Here is a 24,309-nt window from a genome sequence, read left to right as displayed (position 1 = left end):
TAGCAGCTCCAGGGGAGGCTGGGAAGGGCCCTCTCGCCTGTCAGTGTCAATGCATCCAGGCACCAAAGAAGGTGAAAGTGCTTCCTCGGTTTCTCTCTGGGTCTCTGACCTTGTAACATGTCACTCATCTCCTTCTGCCACGTGGGTACCGGCCCTCTTCTGAGAAAGGCGGACGCCGCCAAAGCCAATAAACCAAACTGGCTGGAAAAGGAGAGAGGAGCCAGCCGGCTGGACGTTTGCTGGGTGACAACTGAGTCACCAACAAGAACCCTACAAACACGGGGTGGTTTCACTTCAAATTCAGGTCAAAACCCGTAATAGCTGCTTCATACCTAGTAGGACGGCTGTCATCCAAAAACTGGAAACGAGGCAGTGTGGGCGAGGGTGTGGAGAAGCAGAGCGCTCCCGTGCTGTTGGTGGAGAGCAGTGTGGCAGCTCCTCAAAGCGGTGCCTAGAGCCACCAGAGGACCCGGGTGTCCTTCTCCTAGGCCTGGGCTCATTCGTGCTGGGGCATCACTGAAAGCAGGTGTTTGTACGCCCAGGTGCACAGCAGCGTCAGTCACAAGAGCCCAGCGTGGAAACAGTCCAAACGTCCATCGACAGATGAACAGAAAAGCAAGACGCAGTCTACCACACAATGGAATATTATTGAGCCTTGAAAAAGAATGAAATTGTTTTTTAAAAAAATCTCGTATTGATTTATTTGGCTACATCCACAGCATGTGGAAGGTCTCGGGCCAGGGACTGAACCCACACCACAGCAGTGGTAAGGCTGGATCCTTAACCTGCTCTACGACCAGGGATTTCCGTAAACTTGTCTATTTATTTATTTGATATTTATTGACGTATAGCTGATTTACAATGTGTTCATTTCTACTGTACAGCAAAGTAATTCATCTCTATATATATGTATATACACACACTCTTTAAATATTCTTTTCCATTATGGTTTATCGTAGGACACTGAATATATGTCTCTGTGCTATACAGTAGGGCTTTGTTTTTCATCCCCTGCATGTATGATAGCTTACATCTGCTAACCTCAAGCTCCCACTCCATCCCACTCGGTCCACAAGTCTGTTCTCCTTGTCCATGAGGCTGTTTCTGTTTTGTAGATAAGATTATTTGTGTCATATTTTAGATTCCACATATAAGTGATATATGGTATTCGTCCTCTTTCTAACTTACTTCACTTAATATGAGACTCTCTAGCTGCATCCATGTTGCTGCTAATGGCATTATTGCATTCTTTTTTCCGGCTGAGTAGTACTCCATTGTGTATATGTACCACATCTTCTTTATCCAAGGAATGAAATTCTGATATAGGCTACAACATGGATGAACCCTGAGACATCATGCTAAATGAAAGAAGCCAGACAGAAAAGGATTCCACTTACATGAGGCCCTGAGGGCAATCCAGTTCAGAGCGACAGAGGGTAACCTGGTAGTTGCTAGGCACCAGGGAGCAGGGCCGATGAGGACTCATTGTTTAATGGATAGAGTTTCAGTGCTACAAGAAAAAAAAGTTCTGGAGATGCATGATGGTGATGGCTGTACAACGCTGTAAATATACTTAGTACCACTGAACCGTACACTTAAATGTGATTGAAATGGAGGCATTTCCTTTATGGCTCAGTGGTTAATGAACCAGACTGGGATCCATGAGGATGCAGGTTCCATCCCTGGCTTTCACTCAGTGAGTTAAGGATCCCGCATTTCTGTGAGCTGTGGTGTAGGTCACAGACGTAGCTCAGATCCTGTGTCACTGCGGCTGTGGTGTAGGCCAGCAGGCAGAGATCCAATTCGACCCCTAGCCTGGGAACCTCCATATGCCACGGGTGCAGCCCTAAAAAAGCAAAAGCAAAAGCAAAAAAACAAAACAAAACAAAACACATGACTGAAATGATAAATTTTTAACTATGTCTGTTTTGCACAAAGAACACACATGCACACAATGGTTGCATAGCAGGAGGAGAGAAGCCAATGCTAGAACCTCCTAGAAGAGTGAAAGACTTAAAAGAAAAAAGAGTCCAGGACAACGGAGAGGTCCAGAGGGCAGAAATAGTGCCTACCTTGTTGATTTTATACCCTCTGTGTGTGAGCAATGCTGATATCTAGGAGGTGCTTGAGGGTTGTCAAATGGATGCAGCTACTTGGAAGGGCCGAGCCCGAGCACAGGGTTAGAAGGAACCCTCTGGACTGGACACTATTACTCTCTCAGCAACCAGCCCCTCGCTCAGCTGTGTGATGCTGGAGCTGGGCTCTGCAAACAAAGGGCTGTTTTGCTGGTGGCTCCTCCGAGGTTCTGCCACCTGGGGGCTCAAGAGGGAGGCTGAAGAAGGGGCAGCTCCTTCCTCTGGGTTCTGAGGCTCAGGGTCTGCTTAGATGCCAGAGCTGGTGGTGTATTGAATAAAGAATATGCATTTATCTTATAATCAGCAATATTGAGCATTTTTTCATGTGTTTGCTGGTCATCTGTGTATCTTCCTTGGAGAAATGTCTATTCAGGTCTTTTGCCCATTTTTCCATCGATTGATTGGTTTTTTTGCTGTTGGGTTGTATAAGTTGTTTATATATTCTAGAGATTAAGCCCTTGTCGGTTGCATCATTTGAAACTATTTTCTCCCATTCTGAAAGTTGTCTTTTTGTTTTCTTTTTGGTTTCCTTTGATGTGCAAAAGCTTTTCAGTTTGATTAGGTCCTATGGGTTTATTTTTGCTCTAATTCCTATTGCTTTGGGAGACTGACCTGAGAAAATATTCATGGAAACAACCCAAATGTCCATCAACAGATGATTGGATTAGGAAGATGTGGTATATATACACAATGGAATACTACTCAGCCATAAAAAAGAATGACATAATGCCATTTGCAGCAACATGGATGGAACTAGAGAATCTCATCCTGAGTGAAATGAGCCAGAAAGACAAATACCATATGATATCACTTATAACTGGAATCTAATATCCAGCACAAATGAACATCTCAGAAAAGAAAATCATAGACTTGGAGAAAAGACTTGTGGCTGCCCGATGGGAGGGGGAGGGAGGGGGAGGGAGGGGGAGGGATCGGGAGCTTGGGCTTATCAGACACAACCTAGAATAGATTTACAAGGAGGCCCTGCTGAGTAGCATTGAGAACTATGTCTAGATACTCATGTTGCAACAGAACAAAGGGTGGGGGAAAAATGTAATTGTAATGTATACATGTAAGGATAACTTGATCCCCTTGCTGTACAGTGGGAAAATTTAAAAAAAATAAAATGCATAACTCGAAAATATAGCACATTCAAGAAAAAAAATATATATGCAGATTGTGACCGGCTGCACGGTCACACGATGCCACACGGGGGCGCCAGCAAGCTTCCTCTGCCCGGGCGCCCCCACTTTGGGGAAGCGAAAACCCCAGCGTGGTTTTGATTGAAGATGCAGTCTCAATAGACCCACACAAAGGAAGTGAAGTCATGACATTTATGATGACTTACAGAGCCCAGCAGTGAAGGGTGCGGTGAGCCGAGGGTGGGGTGGGTGGCGGGGGGGGGAGGGTGGACCCTCCTCCATCCCAGGTCCCCAGGGAGCCGGAGAACCGGGTGGGGAACACCCACTGCTTATAGACGTTTGGGGCAGAGGTCACTAATTTCACAGGATTAACTCTATCTAAGTGGTTATTTTAAAAGGTGCCCCAGGAAAAGTAAAGCAGGAATTTATGGCAGGGATCCTGAACTCCAGCCTCCAGACTCCGGGTGTGAGCAGGGGTATCGTCCTGTAACATGCAGCGGCGGCAGCGCAGCAAAACCAAGTTGTTCTCCTTAAAAGTTGTTTTTCTCAGCACAGCCTGTGATCCTGTGGTCCCCACCCCCCTTCACCCAGACACGCTTCTCCCCGGGGCAGCTGCCCTTCCTTCTGCGGCAGCAGCTGAGTCCACTTTGCAGCGACTCCGGTGCCCACAGAACCATGGTCAGGGACCCCACTTCAGAGACCCTGTACCAGCTGCCAGTGCCCCCTCCTCAGAGGCCTGGGTCCCAGGGCAGTGGGGTCCCCCTCCAGAGTTACAAGCTTGTGACACCACCCCCTTCCCCCGTCTCCTAGCTGGGGGTGTGTTACCTGTAGTGTATCCTTTTTTAAGTTTTATGGAGGTGTGCTTGATTTGCAAGGTTATGATAATTGCTGCTGTACCATAAAGTGGGTCAGTTATGCACAGACACAGAGCCATTCTTTGTCAGATCTTTTCCCATGCAGGTTATCACAGAATACTGAGCATCGGTCCCCAAGCTGTACAGCAGGTCCCATCAACCGTCCAGTCCATATACACTAGTGTGCATAGGAGTCCCCCCCACCCCGCCAACGTTTCCCCTTTGATAACCAGAAGTTTGTCTTCTCTTTTTCTGTAGGGCTGCACCCGAGGCATATGGAGGTTCCCAGGTTAGGGCTCAAATCAGAGCAGCAGCTGCTGGCCTACACCACAGCCCCAGCAACGCAGGATCCAAGCCGTGTCTGTGACCTACACCACAGCTCACGGCAATGCCGGATCCTTAACCCACTGAGTGAAGCCAGGAAGAGAACCCTGCATCCTCATGGATACTTGTTGGGTTCTTCACTTGATCTTAGCCAAAAGGCCGAGAAGCGATACTTGTTGGGTTCTTAACCTGTTGAGCCACAACGGGAACTCCCTGATCTAATGTTTTAAGGGAAACCACAAATCTGGGTTTTCATGTGAAATAACCCCATTTGAAAAACCTTGGTAACTGATGAAAAAAACTCACGTGGATCAAACAGGACATGACTGTAGACCACTCTGGAAAGTCGACCGGCCCCGCCCCCTCCAGGGCCTTCACCCTGCGTGGTCCCAGCAGGCCTGGAGGGTGTCCTTCTCTGAGAGCTTTCATGTCAAGGTCGTGAGTTTCCATGTATGCTTGTGCTTCTTTTCCCAGGAGGCCAACTGACCTGGGAAAAGTCCCCGCAGTGTCCCTCACATGCCAGGGTTCTGCTGGCGGGCGTGCAGATGGGACCCAGGGGAGCCCTAGCTCCTCCTGGTGTTTCTTTCAGGGGATGACAGGTGAAGGGCCAGGTCCAGTTTTAACCCGGCCGAAGCCGCCTTGCTGGGCTTGGGAGGATCCGAACAGCATCTTCTTAAAGGGGGTGCGGCAGCTTCGGGAAGGCGGTGACCTTCATTAATCAAAGAAGGGGCAACCTAGCCTTTCTTTTGCTTTTTGCTTTTTTCCTTTCTTTTTAAAAGTTCCGCATCTGCAGCATATGGAAGCTCCCAGGCTAGGGGTTGAATCAGAGCTGTAGCTGCAGGTTTGTAACCCACGGAGCCGCAACGGGAACTCCCAAGATAGCCTGTTCTTATCTTCTGATCCTGGAAGGAGATGAGACAAAGACATTTGGGCCTACCTGACCCGCGGCGCTTCCCTCCCTGTAAATACGCCAAGTCGGTCATTCTGCGCAAGGCCACAGGAGCGGCGGCGGCCGGGGGGCGGGGGGGTTGGTGGGGGTGGTGGTGGGAGTGGGGAGGTGGGTTGGGCAAGAGGAGGGGTTCAGGGGGGCAACAGGGAGGTCCACAAAGGCCAGACGCTTGGCGCCAAATCAGTCCTGCTCCCAGGGTTCCTCTCCGCTGAGCCGCTCTCTGCCTAAGGCCCCAAGGCCACATGCACTTCGTACTTTGTTATCAGATGGCAACTGTTTCCACGGGAAAACACATGTGCAGTCTATAATTTTTCTCCTGATAAAGGAAAGAATTGAGGCTGTCTCTGTTGATGAAAGAGTAAACACAGATGCTAACACTAACAGTGAAAACTGGGTACCCTGTGTCCCCACAGGCCCTGGGGAGTGGGGTGCACTCACCGATGAACGTGAACTTGGGTCCGGCATGCATAAATGTCCTTCAGCCCCCCGGGGCAGGGTGGGGGTGACGGTGCCTCCGCCACAGGGCTCACTGTTGTCTCAGAAGTTCACCAGAGACGGTGGGCAGGTTGCAGCAATGGAGGGGCAGACCAGGACTCGCTCGCTCTTTTTTTGTCTTTTTAGGGCCACCCCCGCAGCATATGGAGGTTCCCAGGCTAGGGGTCGAAAGGGAGCTACAGCTGCCAGCCTCCACCACAGTCAGAGCAGCACTGGAGCTGAGCTGAGTCTTCGACCTACCCCACCGCTCAGGGCAACGCCAGGTCCCTAACTCACTGAGCGAGGCCAGGGATCGAACCCGCATCCTCACGGATACTAGGCCAGTTCATCACTGCTGAGCCGTGACGGGAACTCTAGAAACATATTCACTTCTGTTTCCTGGAGCATCTAAGGACTGTCTTACATCTTTAAGAAATAAATACCGAGTCAAAGAGAAGCATCTGGAAGGTGGAAGGTTAATGGTGAGAAAAAAACAAAGAGGATGCTTACCTTTTAGACCTGCGCTGTTTTTTTCGAACAATGTTAGTAAAATTCTCTTTCCCTAACTTCCCTTCAAAAGGCTATGCTGACTTTTTTTTTTTTTTTTTTTTTTTTTTTTTGGTATTTTAGAGCCGAACCTGCAGCATATGGAGGTTCCTAGGCTAGGGGTCCAATCAGAGCTGTAGCTGCTGGCCTACACCACAGCCACAGCAATGCGGGGTCCGAGCTGCATCTGTGACCTACACCACAGCTCACGGCCACGTTGGATCCTTAACCCACTGAGCAAGGCCAGGGATCGAACCCACATCCTCATGGGGTTCGTTAACTGCTGAGCCATAAAGGGAACTCCCATGCTGACTTTTTGAAAACAATGTTTTAGGAGTTCCCACTGTGGCGTGGCAGGTTAGGGATCCAGGGTTGTCTCTGCACTGGCTTGGGTTGCTGCCGAGGCGTGGGTTCCATTCCTGGCGCAGAGCAGTGGGTTAAGGATCCGGCGTTGCTGCAGCTGAGGTTTGGATTCCATCCCTGGCCTGGGAACTTCCATATGTTACAGGTATGTCCAAAAAAAAAGTAAAACAGTGTTTTTAAATTTTAGAATGGTTTTGGAGTTCCTGCTGTGGCACAGCAGAAACAAATACAACTAGGAACCATGAGGACGCAGGCTCGATCCCTGGCCTCGCTCAGTGGGTTAAGGATCCGGTGTTGCCATGAGCTGTGGTGTAGGTCGCAGACGCAACTCAGATCTGGTGTGGCTGTGGCTATGGTGTAGACCAGCAGTTGTAGCTCCGATTTGACCCCTAGCCTGAGAACCTCCATTTGCTGTGGGTGTGGCCCCAAAAAAGAAAAAAAAAGAAAAAAAGTTTAGAATGGTTTTATATTCACAGAGAGTTTGTGAAGACAGTACTGAGAGAGTCGACAGACCTCCTTCCTGGACGCCTGCTCTCAGCTTTCTCGTGCGCGGTCGCCGGGCTCCCACATGTCACGGGTCCTGGGGCCCCCGGGGGTGGAGGGAGATGACACAGCTGCTTTTTCTATTTCCTTTTTAGAGCATGACTGGCCCGTGGTTTTCAAAGCAGAGGGTCGGGAGGGATGTGCAAAGAGGACTGGGAAGGAGGAGGGGGCAAAGGATTCTTTAACATCCCCGAGCTGCCTTTTTTTTGTCTTTTTGCCATTTCTTGAGCTGCTCCCGTGGCATATGGAGGTTCCCAGGCTAGGGGTCCAATCGGAGCTGCAGCCGTCGGCCTACGCCAGAGCCACAGCAACTCGGGATCTGAGCCGCGTCTGTGACCTACACCACAGCTCATTGACGCTATGTCAGGTTCTTAACCTGCTGAGCCGCAATGGGAACGCCCATGGGGGCATTTTTTAAAATAATTTAATGTAATTTAATTTTTAATTTTTTAAATTTTATTTTATTGGAGCATTTTTAAAGTTTCTCATCGGACCTTAAATTCTGCTGCTGCAATCAAAACAGTGTGATAGAAAGACAGATGAGTAGCTCCGTGGAACAGAACAGAGCCCAGGTGAGTGGATAAATAAGCAGTGGGACAAGAGAACATTACTCAGCAAGAAAAAGGACTTAACTAGCAACACACGTAACAACAAAAGAATTATTCTAAGCAAAAGAATCCAGACAAATAATTATTCTGAACAAAAGAATCCAGACATAAGGAGTCCGCATTATATGAGTCACTTGTGTTAAAGTCTAGGAAATGCAGCTAATTTCTTTCTTGTAGGGAATTCCTGTCGTGGTGCAGTGGAAATGCATCCTACTGGGAGCCATGGGGTTTCGGGTTTGATCCCTGGCCTCGCTCCGTGGGTGGAGGATCCGGCATTGCCACGGGCTGTGGTGTGGGTCGCAGACGCGGCTTGGATCCCACATTGCTATGCCTGTGGTGTGGGCCGGTGGCTGCAGCTCCGGTAGACGCCTGGCCTGGGAGCCTCCATGTGCCGTGGGTACGGCCCTGTAAAAGCCAAGATAAAATAATAAAATAGTTTCTTTCTTTCTTTTTTTTTGGCCACACCCACAGCGTACAGAAATTCCTGGCCCAGGGATCAAACCCATGCCACAGCACCAACGTCAGGTCCTTAACCTGCTGTGCCACCAGGAAACTCGATCAAAGTAATCCGTAGTGACAGAAAGCAGATCAGTGTTTGCTTGCGGGGGAACCAAGGCAGGAGGGAGGGGCGGCTAAGGAGAGGCCCGAGGAAAATTTGGAGGGGGCGGGTATTTTCACCCTTCCCACCGGCTGATGTTTCACGAGGTGTGTGTGTATGTGGGAACTTATCAAGGGGTCCACTTTAAATCCATACGCAATTTATTGCATGCCGATGATACCTCAGTAAAGCTATTTACATTTTCAAAATTCTTCTACTGAACAACTGCCAAGAGCTTTTCAGCAGATCTTCCTTTATCAGTATCAGAGAGAAGCCAGCGCCAAAAAGCTGTAAACCAGAAGGGGTCGCTTGTCCCAAGTGAGAGCAGCGTTTTGTGTCAGAGGGGTGGGGTGAAGGGGTGAAGGGCTGGCCGACTCTTCCGAGAGCCTTCTCTTCATCCTTCCCTGCAACGTGGCCGCCTCCGACCTGCTGGCCTCTGAGAGGCACGGTGGGAATGCCCTACGATTCTCCACCCGACGAATCCCAACGTGAATCCTGGCCCCACCTCTCACTGGCCTTGGCCTTTGTGGCTTCGTAGCCCTGGCCTCTTAGAACCTGGCCATGCTCAGTCCGCAGGGCAGGGGGCAGGGGGGTATTCACTCCCCGACGGCTGGGGGAGGGTCACCGTAGGGATGTGGAAGCGTGCCTGGGTGTTCAGCACGGATTTATGGGAGTTCCCGCTGTGGCACAGCGGGTTAATGATCTGGCTCCTCTCCGTGGAGGCGCCAGTTCGATCCCCAGCCGGGCACAGTGGGTTAAGGACTAAGTATCCAGTATTGCTGCCGCTGCAGCTGTGGCTCAGATTCGATCCCCGGCCCAGGAAGTCAGGAATTTCCATATGCCGCATGCAGCCGATAAAGGAAAAGGCGGGGTGGGTGGGCGGGGGGTCTTGTGTTTGTCCCTTATTCTACTGGGCGTGAATCTCAGTCTGCCAAGTCAGATGTGAGGGAAATTGGATTTTTGTCTCTTACTTTTCTGATGCCGAGTTTGACGTCTCCTCTGCGCCATCAATCCACTGCCGAGTTGAAATCCGTCACTGTGGGGGATGCCTTTCCTCAGACCAGCTTCCAAGTTCCAGAGGGTTGATGGGGGGCATGGTGGGGGTGGAGGGCTGCTCAGAGGTCTTGGGTGGCCTCTGGGGGACAGGTCACAGGGCTCGAGCCTGACTCAGACCTCCAGCGACCTCAGCCCCTACAGGCCCAGCCCGGTTTGGGGACGCCTTCGGCCCAGAAGTGAGAGCCACAGGCCTGGAGATGGTGGGCTTGGACGTGCCTCTGGGCCCCACCGTTTCCTAGCAAGGCAGAGACTTCCCTTTCACGTCTGAACATAATAGAGATGCAGATAATTGAACTCGTAGGGGAAGTTGTGAAAATCAAGTGAGTCAGAACCCGAAACAGTGCCCAGGACGTGGTGAGGCTTTGACAAATGACATTTATCGTGTCATACTGGCATGTGTGGGCCCCGTCTGTCCTTCTGCCTGGGTTCTCGGTCCCTCCAGGCTTTACTGGGCAACATGGCACTTAGCCCTTATGCTCTTGTCTTTTTTTTTTTTTTTTTTTTTTTTTTTTTCTTTTTTTGGGCTGCATCTGCAGCATATGTAGGTTCCCAGGCTAGAGGTTGAATCGGAGCTGCAGCTGCTGGTCTACGCCACAGCCACAGCAACGCTAGATCCTTAACCCACTGAGCGCGGCCAGGGGTAGAACCGGCATCCTCATGGATCTTGGTCGGGGTCGTTACCACTGGGCCACACCATGAACTCCAATGGCCCTTCTGCACTTCTTTCCCACGGATGATTGGGGTGTTTTGTGGGGTGGAGAGGGCAGGGCCCAGGGCTTCGCTGTAATCTACTCTCTAAGGCTCTTCTCTCCAGAGAGACCCTGCCTGAGACTCTACCCAGTCTGGGGAGAAAGCACCAGACAGAACGCCTTGCTCAATCTCCCCAAAAATACATTCAGAAAATACCTCCAACCAGGATCTCAAATCTCAAAGCCAAGTGCTGACTCCTGCCGCCTCTCTGGTCTGCGTGATGCAGGACACCTGTGATGAGCCACACGCGTGGGCACCCATGACCGGATGCGGCGGCTCAGAGCCCAGGGACAAGCAGGGGTGCCCTTTGCTGACCTCTCCAAATGTTCTCCTCCCCCGGCCTTGCCGGGTCCCAGAGGAGGATGCCCGGCGCAGAGGGAAAGTCTCCAGCAGAAGCCCCGGGCCCCGGACCCACAAGTCCTGAAGCTGAGCTGACTGCGTTAGACTTCTCCATGGGAGACCCCACCTGCCGGCTCAGATCCTCCCACCTGCCTGTTGCCTGATGCCTTTGGCGATGGTCGGGGCTCAGCAGAAAGGGGTGAGGGTTACCCAGGAGTAGACTCAGCTCCACTCGCTCTCTTCTCGGGACTGTGATGTGTTCCAAGGTAGCTGAAGGGGGAGGCTCATAATTCTCTTTTGGAAGAGAATTCAGGCTGAAAAGCAATGTCCTCCTGCCACCTGGTGGTAACTTCATTCTGTGACTTCGTTATGTTTCTGTGACCAATTACCTAATAACAGTTAGAGGCGCTCACTAGGTTTTCCTGAAAAGGATGAATATTTAAGCTTAAACAGTGTCTTGCTAACCCCATTATGGTCACTATGAAAGAGAAATCATTTAAATGTATAACATGTTGGAGTTCACGGTATGCCTCAGCAGTAACACACCCAACTAGTATCTAAGAGGATGCGGGTTTGATCCCTGGCCCTGCTCAGCGGGTTAAGGATCTCGCATTGCTGTGAACTGTGGTGTAGTTTGCAGACATGGCTCGGATCTGGCATTGCTGTGGCTGTGGTGTAGGCTGGCGGTTGCAGCTCCAATTCAACCCCAAGCCTGGGAACTTCCATTGCTGGAGGTGTGGCCCTATTAAGAAAAAAATTTTTTAAATAAACAAATGTAGAATATGTCTTTAAGATCAGTCTTTGAGGATTTCCCTGGTGGCTCAATGGGTCAAGGATCTGGCGTTATCACTGCTGTGGCTCAGGTTCCATCCCCGGCCTGGGAACTTCCGCATGTCACAGGCTCTGCCAAAAAAAAAAAAAGGGAGAGCGAAGATTCTTCTGAGTTTTTTGTTTTGCTTTATTTTAAAATCATATATTATTGGGAAGATGCTGAATCATTTGCTGAAAGAGCCTATAGAAGAAAAGGCAGATTTCAGGAGAACAGAATGGGTTTGTATATGCTGCGTTCTAAGTAGCAGTGAAATCTGTGTGACTTCCATAGGAATCCGGAAATTTCTTTCCTGAGGTCCAGAGCGGCGTGGTATCAACTCAGGGGTGAGGGCCAGCAGTGGGAGGGTCTGAAGCTGCCCGGGGAACAACCACAGAGTGAGGAGAGGACCAGCCAAGGACAGACTCCCAAGGCCACCAGGTCCCGGGGGCAGCAGCAGTGCAGGCCCCTTGGGGATAGATGCTGAGAAGGAAGGCTGAGCAGGTGTGAGGGGGGAGCTCAGGAGGGAGGAAGCAGGGCCTCGTGGAGGAGACGTGACCCGTGCTGGGTCTCAGCAGGTCTCGGCCGATGCCCGGGGCTACGAGTCTGGGAAGGCCCTTTGAGAGGCATGCGGAGATGCGCGGGGCTGGTTTCTACCAGCTCCTGGGGGCCACCACGTGCATCTCCCGTCCTCATTCTGTGGTGTGAGCTTGATCTTGAAATTGGTCACGGTGGGTGGGAGTATTTACATCATAGAAGTTGCCCAACTTTACAAACCAGGGCTTTTCCGGAGGGGAACTGGTTGTTACATATTTATCAGGATACACCGCTGTGTCTCTGATGAGGTAAGGGGGTGAGACTTTGTATCTTTGTATCAACTAATCCTTGGCTGTGGGCCGTCCTGGCGCGGGGACGTGACTCAGGTGGGGTAGCTCCCTTCGGCAAGGACCACAGATGGAAAAGAAGGCAGTTGTGAGCTGGCAGGAGAAAACATCTCCTGCATCTGGGGGACGAGTGCCCGGAAGGGAAGAGGGGAGATGGGCGGGGTACCCTCATCCACCCCCACCCACCTTTTGCACAACTGCTTCAGAGATTAAGATCACCGTAGCTGGAAACAGGATTCTGGTCAGTGTCTGGGAAACTTAGAAGAGGAAGCTGGGTCAGCTTGAGGCCACAAGCGACTCATCACGCTACACACCCCCTTTCCGTCCTTTCGACATTCCCCCCCTCAGCCAGTACCTCGGCTGGTCTGGCAGCCTCTCGGGTAGCAGATGCAGGGGATGAAAATCCTCGACCTCATGTGCTTCGCGGCCTGTGGCTGCCGTGTGACATCTTTGTCATCAGAGTTGAGCAGGGGAGGGAGTTCCCGTTGTGGCTCAGCAGAAACGAACCCGACGAGTATCCAAGAGGATTCAGGTTCGATCCCTGGCTTCACTCTGTAGGTTAAGGATCTGGCGTGGCCGTGAGCTATAGTGTAGGCTGCAGACGCGGCTCAGATCCCGCGTTGCCGTGGCGGTGGCCGGCAGCTGTAGCACCGATTCGACTCCTAAGCCGCAGGTGCGGCTCTAAAATAAATAAATAAATAAAGGCCCAAGAAGGAGTTCCCATCATGGCTCAGCGGAAACAAACCTGACTAGCATCCATGAGGATGCGGGTTCGATTCCTGGCCTTGCTCAGTGGGCTAAGAATCTAGCATTGCTGCAACATGTGGTGTAGGTCCCAGATGTGGCTTGGATCAGGTATTGCTGCAGCTGCGGTGTAGGCTAGCAGCTGTAGCTCAGATTCTACCCCAGCCTGGGAACTTCCGTATGCCTCATGTGCAACCCTAAAAAAAAAAAAAAAGCAGAGATGCAAGAAGATGAGTCTGGTTCCCTGTTGGGTAGGAGCTGAACCATTAGCCTATGGTTTGGACTCAGAACAGAGACACTGCTGGGCTCGCTTTGAAGTGTCCCCTGTGTGGCCAGTGGAGGCTTCTCTCTAACAAGAAGAGGAGCAGGAAGAAATGTGATTCCTCCGGCCAAACAGGCCTGGCAGGGAGTAATTGGGTCCATTCAATTCAGAACAATTCAGTTCAATTCAAAAACAAACATGGCATGTTTGTCAACATTAGGCATGGGGCTTTTTTTTTTTTTTTTTTTGCTTTTTAGGGCCGCTCCCACGACATATGCAAGTTCCCAGGCTAGGGGTTGAATTGGAGCTACAGCGGCCGACCTACACCACAGCCACAGCAATGCAGGATCCGAGCCCCGGCTTCGACCTACACCACAGCTCAAGGCAACACCCTATCCTTAACCCACTGAGCAAGGCCAGGGATTGAACCCGCAACCTCATGGTTCCTAGTCAGATTCATATCCATTGCACCAGGACAGGAACGCCCAGGGCCGGTGGTTTTTATTCCTCATGTTGTATTATGCTTCCTTTTCCGTTGGTGCATAAAGCGTGTTCTCTTAGATGCACCGTGTCACAAATAATATGGCTTTCTTATCACGGACCTTCCCTGTCCATCCAACAGCCTGTTTTCAAATTTCTAGCCCCTGATTTTTAGATAATTCAAGATGTCTCTGTCTCAGGGGTATGAAATTCTCAAAATGAAATTAATTTGAATTCACCCGAAATGCCAAACCACAAAATCATTAAGGGTGGAGAAGAGTAGCGAGGGATGATTCTTTGAACAAACAAGGAAGCGATGTCATCATTCCCCAAAATACAGGGAAAGATAATAACAGGCTGGGTCTTACTCTTTAATTGCTCGGGGGGTATTATTTTTGCCTCTCCCCCTTGGCTGTCGATTCTCGCATGCTCCAGGCCTTCCAAGGTGTTCACTACAGCTAAAGAAATAGAGGGCTGGTAACAGTGAACCGGGTGGGGTGGGGTGGGGCTCGAATCATGAGATTCTTGCCAGAGGCAAGTTCACTGAGCACTCCCTGGCTTGACCTGATTTTCAACTTTATAATGAATAGACCACAGCAGGTTCTTCTACTGTATGGTCTAACCTTTCAGGGTAGGCTGTTTGGCCAAATAGCTCATCTAAAGTCTTCCTCTGGGATTTCTCCCTTTCAGTCAGTCTGCTCAGGAAAAATAGAAAACACTCACTCATGGGAATGTGACTTTCTGCTCATTTATTCACCAACTATTTTCTTGAACTCTTCTTATGGGCACAGCATTGCCTTGGTGCCATAGAGGCCACCGTGACAAAAGGGTTCCTGCCTTCAAGGGGCAAGACTCCAACTGTACAACATAAGGATACCTTGCTTTTTCCACAATCAGAATGTTGGAAAACCTTTCCAACTCCATTCCACAGGGGCCTGGGCTTTTCAGCAATTATTATTTAGGAGTTCCCATTGTGGCTCAGCAGAAATGAGCCCGCCTAGTATCCATGAGGATTTGGGTTGGATCCCTGGGCTCCTTGCTCAGTGGGTTAAGGATCCGGTGTTGCCGTGAGCTGTGGTGTAGGTCACAGATACTGCCAGATACCTCGTGGCTGTGGCTGTGGTGTAGGCTGGCAGCTGCAGCTCCAATTCCACCCCTAGCCTGGGACCCTCCATATGCCACAGGTGTGGCCCTAAAAAGCAAAAAATAAAAATAAAAAATAAAAAAGGATTATTTATTCTTTACTTTCTTTTTTTGGCTCTGCCCATGACATGTGGGTGTTCCCGGGTCAGGGATGGAAACTGCTCCTTAACCTGCTGCACCACAAGGGACCCCCTTAAAAATGATTATTTAAAGAGGTTTATTGAGCTATAATTCACATGCCATCCCATCTGCCTATTTAAAGTGTGTAATTCAATGGTGTGTAAGCGTATTGGCGGGTCTGGGCAGTCAGCACACAGTTAATTTCAGAACATTTTCAACACCGTGAAAAGAACCCCACACTCTTTAGTGTATTTCCCCTGCACCATCCGTCGTCCCATCCCTAAGCAACACTTCATCTGCTTTCTCCATAGATTTCCCTTTCCTGGACATTTCATAATATTGGAATTACACAACATATGGTATTTTGTGTCCTTGTCAATACTTCTTATTACCCCACCTTTTTGAGTTTAGCCACCTTAAGTGAGCATGAAGGGGTAGCTTCTTGTGGTTTGGATTTGCGTGTCTCCAATGACCAATGCTGCTGAGTATCTTTTCACCTGCTTAGGCCATTGGTCTATCTTTCTTGGAGAAATGTTGATTCAGTTCCTTTGTCCATTTTAAAATTAGGTTATTTGGAGTTCCCATTGTGACTCAATGGTAACGGACCAGACTAGTATCCATGAGGATGCGGGTTCAATCCCTGGCCTTGCTCAGTGGATTAAGGATCTGGAGTTTCTATGAGCTGTGGTGTAGGTCGCAGATGAGGCTTGGATCCCACATTGCTGTGGCTGTGGTGTAGGCCGGCAGCTATAGTTCCAATTCAACCCCTAGCCTGGGAACTTGCATATGTCATGGGAGCGGCCCTAAAAAGCAAAAAAAAAAAAAAAAGAATGTAAAGTGAGGTGCTCTCTGGCTCAGTGGGATATGGATCCAGTGCTGCCACTGCTGAGGCTTGGGTTACTGCTTACTGCTCTGGTTTGGGTTCAATCCCTTGCCCAGGAACTTCTGAATGCCTTGGGCACAGCCAAAAATAATAATAAAATAAAAATTAAATAAAAATTTAAAAAGAGGATTTCCTGCTCTGGTGCCACAGGATCAGTGGCATCTCTGAGTGCTGGGACACAGGTTTGATCCCCGGCCCGGCACAGCGGGTTAAAGGATCTGGCGTTGTTGCAGCAGCAATATAGGTTACAGCTGTGACTCGGATCTGATCCCTGGCCTGGGAATTCCATATGCCATGGGGTAGCCAGAAAAGAAAAAAAAAAAAAAAAAAAAAGGATGTGAAGTAATACGCAAATCTTAGCAGTGTTTATGATCATTTATTCATTCAACAAAGAGTAGACGTTTTGTTGGTGGTGACACAAGAAGCATTTGTAAGGACATAATTGGTTTAGTTTATCTCTTCTATAAATGAGCAATTTCTTATTTAAAAAGAGACTACCTGTGTTATTACTTTTCAGCATTCTTCTGGCTAAAGATAATCCACTCCAGGGAGTTCCCTGGTGGCTCAGCGAGTTAAGGTTCTGGCATTGTCGCGGCTGTGGCTCAGGTCACTGCTGTGGGACTGTTCTGGCTGGGGAACTACTTCCTTTCCAACATGGAAGAATTTAAAGCTGTAGCAAGTGTTGTCCTGTCTGGATATTTTTCCCCCTAGTGTATATATGCCTTTTCCACTCCATCCCTTGATCACAGTGCTGGTTTTCTCTCCCTGTGCTGTCCTGGCGTGCTCCTTCTGCACAGCCTTCTCTAAATCCGCTAAGCCGAGTTCGTCATTTCCAGCCTTGAACTTCTAGGGCACTTTCTGGAGTCCTTAATTATGCTGCTTAGTTTTTCTGCTTATTTATCCATGTGTTCAACGAATACTGGGCAGGTGTCCCCGCTATGCAGGTGCTGTGCTTAGACGATAGGTACCATGATGCCAAAATCTCTGCCCCCACCCAGCTGGTGGTCTCATAGGGGAACAGAGCATACACAAGCGACTCTGAAGTGTGACATGCCATGGAATGAGAAAGAAAAGAGTGCTGAGATAAAGGAGAAGATGTGGCGAGAACAACGGCTTGGCTCTGTGACAGCTGGCCTCTCCCAATTTGAGACGGCGCCAGTTTCCTCTGCTGGTGTGGGAAAGAGTGTTCCTGGCAGAAGGAGCCTTGGACACATAAGCTGGAGTCAGGAAAGAACTTGGCCAGCGTGCCGTTTGCAAACAGGACCAGTGGGACAAAAGGTTAGTGGTCGGGGGCAGGGGGGGAGGTAGGACCAGAGGAGGAGGAGGAACAGGTTCCTGGTCCTGTAGACCAGAGGCCAGAGCTCGGATTAATTTCCAAGTGCAATGGGAAACGATTATCCTCTTGTAGCAGATCGCCCTGGCCTCACGCGAGGCATGCGTTTCTCCATCCACAAACGGAGGTGGGCAGAAATGTGACTTCTTTAAAACGGAATATGCAACGGCGCCCACGACACTTCGTCCCTCCTGAAGAAGTTTCAGAAGATGCAGAAATGTCTTCTGAATCATCCTGCCACGATTCGGTTGCCTCTGGTGGCCAACAGTCTCCTTTGGGGAACTGCTCGGTTCTTGGTGATTCTCTCCAGCTTCGCTCCTTTGTCCTCTGGTTCTGGGGGGGCTTCCACATGGTTTGGGGAGGGGAGGAGCTTGAGGGTCCATTTGTCCTCTTGTTCACTGGTTTCCGTGGAAGGACAGCCTCCTGCAAGGCCACCCTCGCTGGACCATCTTAGTCTCTGTCCCAATCTGGGCGTTCCCCCTGCCAGGACCCCTCGTGGTTCGGGCCATTTCCTGGCTGCCCTGCACCCTGTGAAGCTCCTCCCAAGCATCCCTGCCTGAGCACCCCAGCACTGCTGCCCAGTCACGCCGGTGTCCTATGGGCACAGAAATTGCAGCCCTTAGGATGAGGCCCCAGGAGCCAGGCATCCTTCAGCTTAGCTGGGGTTTCCACCCTGCATGCTGGGTGCTCCCTCCCAGGGGTCAGCCCAGAACACGGGCTGTTGGACCCCTTTCCGGAGACGCCCTCCCGGAATCTAAGTGACTGATGACTCACAATTTCCTTTTTGTCACCTGCAGGCTGAGCCCTGCCTTTTGCGGGCGGGGATGGCACAAAATGGCTCTTGGGCTTCCCCATGTTTCCCTCTCTGAAGGCAGACTTATGCCGGTCCTGGGAACTGTGATGGGCAGGACACTCCACCTGGTCACAGGTCCGCTGTCCTGCCCCCGGGACACCTGCCTCCACACGCTGCTGTGCTTCCACCTCGGCTACTTGGGAGCGGCCTGGGCCCTCCGCAATGGACTGGGAAACCTTATTTTTGTTTGTCTTTGTGTCTTTTTAGGGCTGCACCTGTGGCACATGGAAGTTCCCAGGCTGGGGAGTCGAATCAGAGCTATAGCTGCCGGCCTACACCACAGCCACAGCCACGCCGGATCCGAGCTGCATCTGTGACCTGCACCGCAGCTCAGGGCAATGCCGGATCCTGAACCCACTGAGCGAGGCCAAAGATTGAACCCGCATCCTCATGGATACCAGTTGGGTTCTTAACCCACTGAGCCACAGTGGGAACTCCACGGACTGGGAAATCTTGAGGAACAGGCGAGAGTCCATCAGAACCCGCCAACTGGTGGGCAGCAGGCTGCCGAGCCTCAGCAACGGGCACCAGATGTGACCTCTCCACACCTGCTTCCTCAGAGGGACTCCCCTTCCTCGTGGCTTCCTCAGCTTGGGGACACTTTAGCTCAGCTCTGGGAGCCCCAACTGGTTCGGCCAGTCTCTGACGCTCCCTGCCTGCAGGGCCCCCAGGCAGCAGCTCCTCAACCTCAAGGGCCAAATCTGTTCCCGCCCCGGGGGAGGAAGGAAGGGCCCAGGTTACTAGCGGGCTTTCAGGTGGGCTGGGGTTGGAGACCTGGGAGGGAAATTCACTGAGAAGCATGTTGAAATCTGACTCTAGAATGTTCTAAACATTCTAAAGCTTCCCAGGGGCTGCCCATAGCAGCAGAGGACAAAGGAAGGCCATTGAGAGTCTAGTGGGGGGAGTTCCTGTTGTGGCTCAGTGGAAATGAACCTGACTAGTGTCCATGAAGATGTAGGTTCGATCCCTGGCCCTGCTCAGTGGGTTAGGGATCCCGAGTGGCTGTGGCTGTGGTGTAGGCCGACAGCTGCAGCTCCAATTCAACCCCTAGCCCGGGAACATTCATACACCACAGGTATAACTATAAAAAAGCAAAAAAAAAAAAAAAAAAAATCTAGTGGGATGGTAGCTGGGGCCTGGGGGTGGGAACGCATAAAACTGGGCTGATGTATTCTGTATTTCACATTGGCAGGCCTCCCATACTGTGTATGCCTCTAAGTCAGGGGCCTTCTTTCATGATTTCAAGGACACTTGGAGACCGGTTCCGCATATGAGTGGAATTTATGAATTGTATTTCAGTCCATTAACCTTTTTCAACCTTTCAGGGTCATCTTGCTTATATTCTTCTTCTGGAGAAGACGAGCCATTCCAAATAAATTTTGATTAATGGCAACCATGAGCCAAAGAAAGCAGATGTCTTTTGTAAACATGCTCAGGAGTTATTTTGTCTCCTGAGCAGTCATCTCCTGCGGGAATGCGTTCCGAAGGATGCTGTTTGGCGGCAATTAGACAGTTGGGGAAGCCCATGTAATTGAAGGGGAAAGTGCCTTTGCTGTTCCTTCTTAAAAGGTGTCCAATGTCTCTTTTTAGCCTGAAGATGACAAGTTCCAAAGTTCAGGTAAATGAGAGTTCCCTTAGCCTGGGCAGTGCCCACGCAAAGGGCCTCCTGCCCTGGTTTCCCGAAAAGGAAAGATTTGCTGGAGGAACAGCAAGGTCACAGCGACACACCCCAGCAGTGGCGCCTCCCCGCACACCAGCTTCCTGTCCCTTTGGTGGTAGATCTGCTCCTGCTGTAGGAACCGTCACATCATCCGCCTTGAGGCTGCAGCAGGAGAGCGCGGGACGCACCTGTCCAGACGTATAATTAGCCCAGCCCACCGGCCTCCTCGAACTTCTGTAACCACAACTCCTCGAGCATACGTCGGGCAGCAGAAAATCATTGTAAGCACAGCTCAGCGGAGCTATTTCACAAACTCTAGAGGAGAACCGCTTAAAGCGAAGCCCAGCGTTCACGGTGGACCAGCAAATGCAGAGCAAACCAGAACAGCTGGCAGCAGGGACCATTGTCGGGCGGAGCCGCCTGTAATGGGCTGTTTCTCTTCTGCCATAAGGAAGAGTGATGCTTCCAGGAGAGCGTCTGCCGGTCTGGAGCCTGGGGGACCCTGGCTCGTTTTGCTGTAACTGTAAACGGGCATGCTGAGAAGCCTTGTTTAAAGGGACCAGAAAAATGTATTCTAAAATCAAAGGGCCTCCTGCTGGCTGCTCCCCTGGCTCATGACAAAGACAAGACGGGAAGGTGAGTGGTGCCTGAGTGTGGCGAGACGGTGTCACGTGCTGCACCTGGAAACAATGCAGAAGCCAGTTCTGGGGCTTTGAGGCCTTTTGGTCTCAGGATTCTCTTGCATGTTTAAAGTTATTGAGGGCTGGAGTTCCCGTCCCGGCACAGTGGTTAACGAATCCGACTAGGAACCATGAGGTTGCGGGTTCGATTCCTGGCCTTGCTCAGTGGGTTACAGATCTGGCATTGCCGTGAGCTGTGGTGTAGGTCACAGAAGCGGCTTGGATCCTGAGTTGCTGTGGCTGTGGTATAGGCAGGCAGCTACAGCTCCGATTCGACTCCTAGCCTGGGGACCTCCATATGCTGTGGGAGCGTCCCTAGAAAAGGCAAAAAGACAAAAAAAAAAAAAAAAAAAAGAAGGTTATTGAGGGCTTCGGAGTTCCCAGCGTGGCGCAGTGGAAACGCATCTGATTAGTATCCATGAGGACGCAGGTTCGATCCCTGGCCCTGCTCAGTGGGTTAAAGATCCGGTGATGCAGGAGCTGTGGTGTAGGTCGCAGACGTGGCTCGGATTTGGCATTGCTGTGGCTGTGGTGTAGGCTGGCAGCTGCAGCTCCGATTCGACCCCTAGCCTGGGGACCTCCATATGCTGCGGGTGTGGCCCTAAAAAGACAAAAAATAAAATAAAATAAAATAAAATAAAATAAAATAAAATAAAATAAAATAAAAAATAAAACTGAGAAATTTTAAAACCACAGGACCAGGGAAACACATATGCCATTAGCTGGGAGGGATGGATGACAGCATGAGCCTCAGAGCCTCTGGAAGACCCCAGTGGACAGCTGGAAAAGCGTGAAAAGGGCAAACGAATCTCAGCATTGTCACAGAAACACCTTTGACCTCACGTGGAGACCTTGAACAGGTCCCAGGACCCTCAGGGGTCCCTGGACCACACCTTGAGGACCACTGATACGGAGAAATGAAAACGGCTCCTGGGTCCCAGCTGAACACCACTGAAGCACTGAATTCTACACTCGGAGGGACGCTCAGGGCTGGTAGCTTATTATTATTATTTTTAATGTTGTAGTTTATTTTACTTCATTTTGCTCTTTTTAGGCCTGCACTCGTAGCATATGGAAGTTCCCAGGCTAGGGGTCAAATTGGAGCTGCAGCTGCCAGCCTGCACCAGAGCCAGAGCTGAGCCGTGTCTGTGACCTACACCACTGCTCACAGCAACGCCAGATCCATGACCCAGTGAGCGAGGCCAGGGATGGGACATGCATCCTCTTGGATACTAGTCAGATTTGCTTCCACTGAGCCATGACAGGAACTCCTAATGCTGGTGGTTTAAAATCCACAGCCCAAAGAAAGGGTCATTGCACACTGTGGAATAAAAGAGAACTCTCATTATACAGAAATTAAAAATACGTCCCCAGAACTATATTCAATGTCCTATGATAAACCATAATGGAAAATAATATATGTGCATTTTTAAAATAGTATGTATATGTATAACTGAATCACTTTGCTGTATAGCAGAAATTAACACAACATTGTAAATAAACTATACTTCAAGAAAAATGTTAGGGAGATCCCACTGTGGCTCAGCAGATTAAGAATCTGACTTGTACCCAAGAGGATGCGGGTCCAATCCCTGGCCCAGCTCCGTGGGTTAAGGATCCAGCATTGCCGTGAGCTGTGGTGAGCTGTGATGTATGTCACAGACATGGCTCAGATCTGGTTTTGCTCTAACTGTGGAGTAGGTTGGCAGCTGCAGCTCCGATGTGATGCCTAGCCTTGGAAATTCCACATCCTCAGGTGAGGCCCTAAAAAGAAAAAAAAAATTATCAAAAGAGAAAAATACATCCCCAGAGCAAGGGTACAGCGAGAGAGCAGCAAAGTTGAATGTCAAGTTTTTTCTATTAATACTTAGTCTGCTTTTTAATGTGCGTTAAACACATGATTTGGTCATCCATATTTAAAAATCATCACCAAGAGATTAAAAAAAAAAAAGAGTTCCTGTCGTGGCTCAGTGGTTAACGAATCCGACTAGAAACCATGAGGTTGTGGGTTCCATCCCTGGCCTTTCTCAGTGGGTTAAGGATCTGGCGTTGCCGTGAACTGTGGTTTAGGTCGCAGAAGAGGCTCGGATCCCGTGTTGCTGTGGCTGTGGTGTAGGCTGGCAGCTACAGCTCTGATTCGACCCCTAGCCTGGGAACCTCCATATGCTGCGGGTGTGGCCCTAAAATGACAAAAAAAAAAAAAAAGGGCTGGGCACTGTAGAGCCACTAATTGCTCTTTTATATTTTGCAGACTAGGGGATTATAATGGAGGCGGATTAAGTCAGTCATCCAGATGGGCCCTCTGGAAGGTGGAAGAAGAACAGGGTCACAGACCCAGGACGACTTCTGAAAGCCCAGATGCTTAACTGCAAAACCCGAGTACATCCCATAAACACCACTGTGCCTTCAAGGGCCCTCCAAGGGCCTTTGGGAAAAGGCTCAGCCATGTAGCCCCCTGTCATCCTCCAGCCTCTCTCATCAAGTCCAATCAATGTCCCGTAAGCGAATATCATTACGAGCTTGGTGTGGTGGGAAGAAGATTCTTCCCTTCCTCCCTTCGAGGTTCTTTGATTAAATTGGTCTAATGATAGTTAAATTGACCTGTCTAATATTTAAATTGATATAAGGCAGATTAACAGGAGAAAAACAAATTTAAGGACCTACAAAAGGGAGGCCAAAGACAGGAGCCTTGGGGCAAGCTGGACATAGCAGCCTCTGTGCCATCCTGAGCCGAGGGTTGGGAGGGGTCTGGAGTTGAAGGGCAGGAGGTGACTCACAGGACCTGAGGACAGCAGGTGTTTGGTCCTTAGGTGTGTGCCCTGCCCCACATGGTCACTCAGATGACAAGACAATCCTGGCAAGAGCTCTCTTTCTGGCCGGCCCTCCCCCCCCTGAATCTTTCAGAGAGTTAAGGGGAAAGGAAAGAGTTCTCTTCCATCTGTTGGCTCTTGATACTCTTCAGCTCAAAACAATCCACCTGCCAAAGCGGCACATTTTGGGGTGGCCTCTTCTGCTCCCTTTCAGGGTTGTATTCAGTCCAGTGGAGGATGCAAAAAATAATATGTGAGCACAGAAAAATTACATGAGGCGTTCCCATCATGGCTCAGCAGGTTAAGAACTTGACATAGCGTCCTTCGGGATGAGGGTTCAATCCCTGGCCTCGCTCAGTGGGTTAAGGATCCAGTGTGGCTGTGACTGTGGTATAGGCTGGCAACTGCTGCTCCGATTCAGCCCCTAGACCAGACACTTCCAGATGTCACAGGTGCGGCCCTAAAAAGAGAAAAAATCATATGAAATAAGCCCCCGGCCTTTGAATTTACCCAAATAAAGGCCCCTAAAAGTGACTTGAGCTAACGACATGAGAAAGATGGGTCACAACAAGGGCTGGACAAGAGGCATGTCCTTGGCATTCAGAGCTGGGAGCTCCCGCCGCCGCAGGGACAAAGGGTCGACCAAGCCACGGTGGAGAAGGAGGATGGGTGCTGGGCTTCAAGGCAGGACGGAAGGTTTGCAGGAAGACAGACTGGAGTTGGGATGAGAAGGAGCTGAGCCCCCGTCCTGTCATCACTCAGCCGTGGGAGCTGCAGCCGGGGAGAGGCGGGTGAGGGCAGCTGACACCCGTCTCACTACCCCTGGGCAGCTTGCCGGCCCCTTTCCTTGCTCGCGTGTAAGGTGCACGTCTGAGTCCTGCCACCCCAGGGTGGCCTGTCCACCCTCGGAGCTGGCCCTCCGCCAGCAGCACCACATCAACATGCTTCTCATAGTTTCCCAACCGAGC

At 50.4% G+C, this 24,309-nt stretch overlaps 1 long non-coding RNA gene across 1 annotated transcript; it reads left to right on the top strand.

Moving 5' to 3' along the window:
• The first annotated feature begins 7,434 nt into the window (after positions 1–7,434).
• On the top strand, positions 7,435–23,127 carry LOC102166961 (uncharacterized). The gene is made up of 3 exons (XR_014843830.1): positions 7,435–7,902; positions 19,782–20,487; positions 22,788–23,127. It is a non-coding gene; the product is annotated as an uncharacterized LOC102166961 (long non-coding RNA).
• The last annotated feature ends 1,182 nt before the right edge of the window (positions 23,128–24,309 follow it).

The sequence above is a fragment of the Sus scrofa genome, chromosome 1 (genome assembly GCF_054392235.1).
Source record: "Sus scrofa isolate SSC_HxYL_T2T_F1_AM1 chromosome 1, Sscrofa_HxYL_maternal_Yorkshire_Landrace_v2.0, whole genome shotgun sequence".
NCBI classification, from domain to species: domain Eukaryota; kingdom Metazoa; phylum Chordata; class Mammalia; order Artiodactyla; family Suidae; genus Sus; species Sus scrofa.
This window is presented reverse-complemented; position numbering and strand designations above follow the sequence as displayed.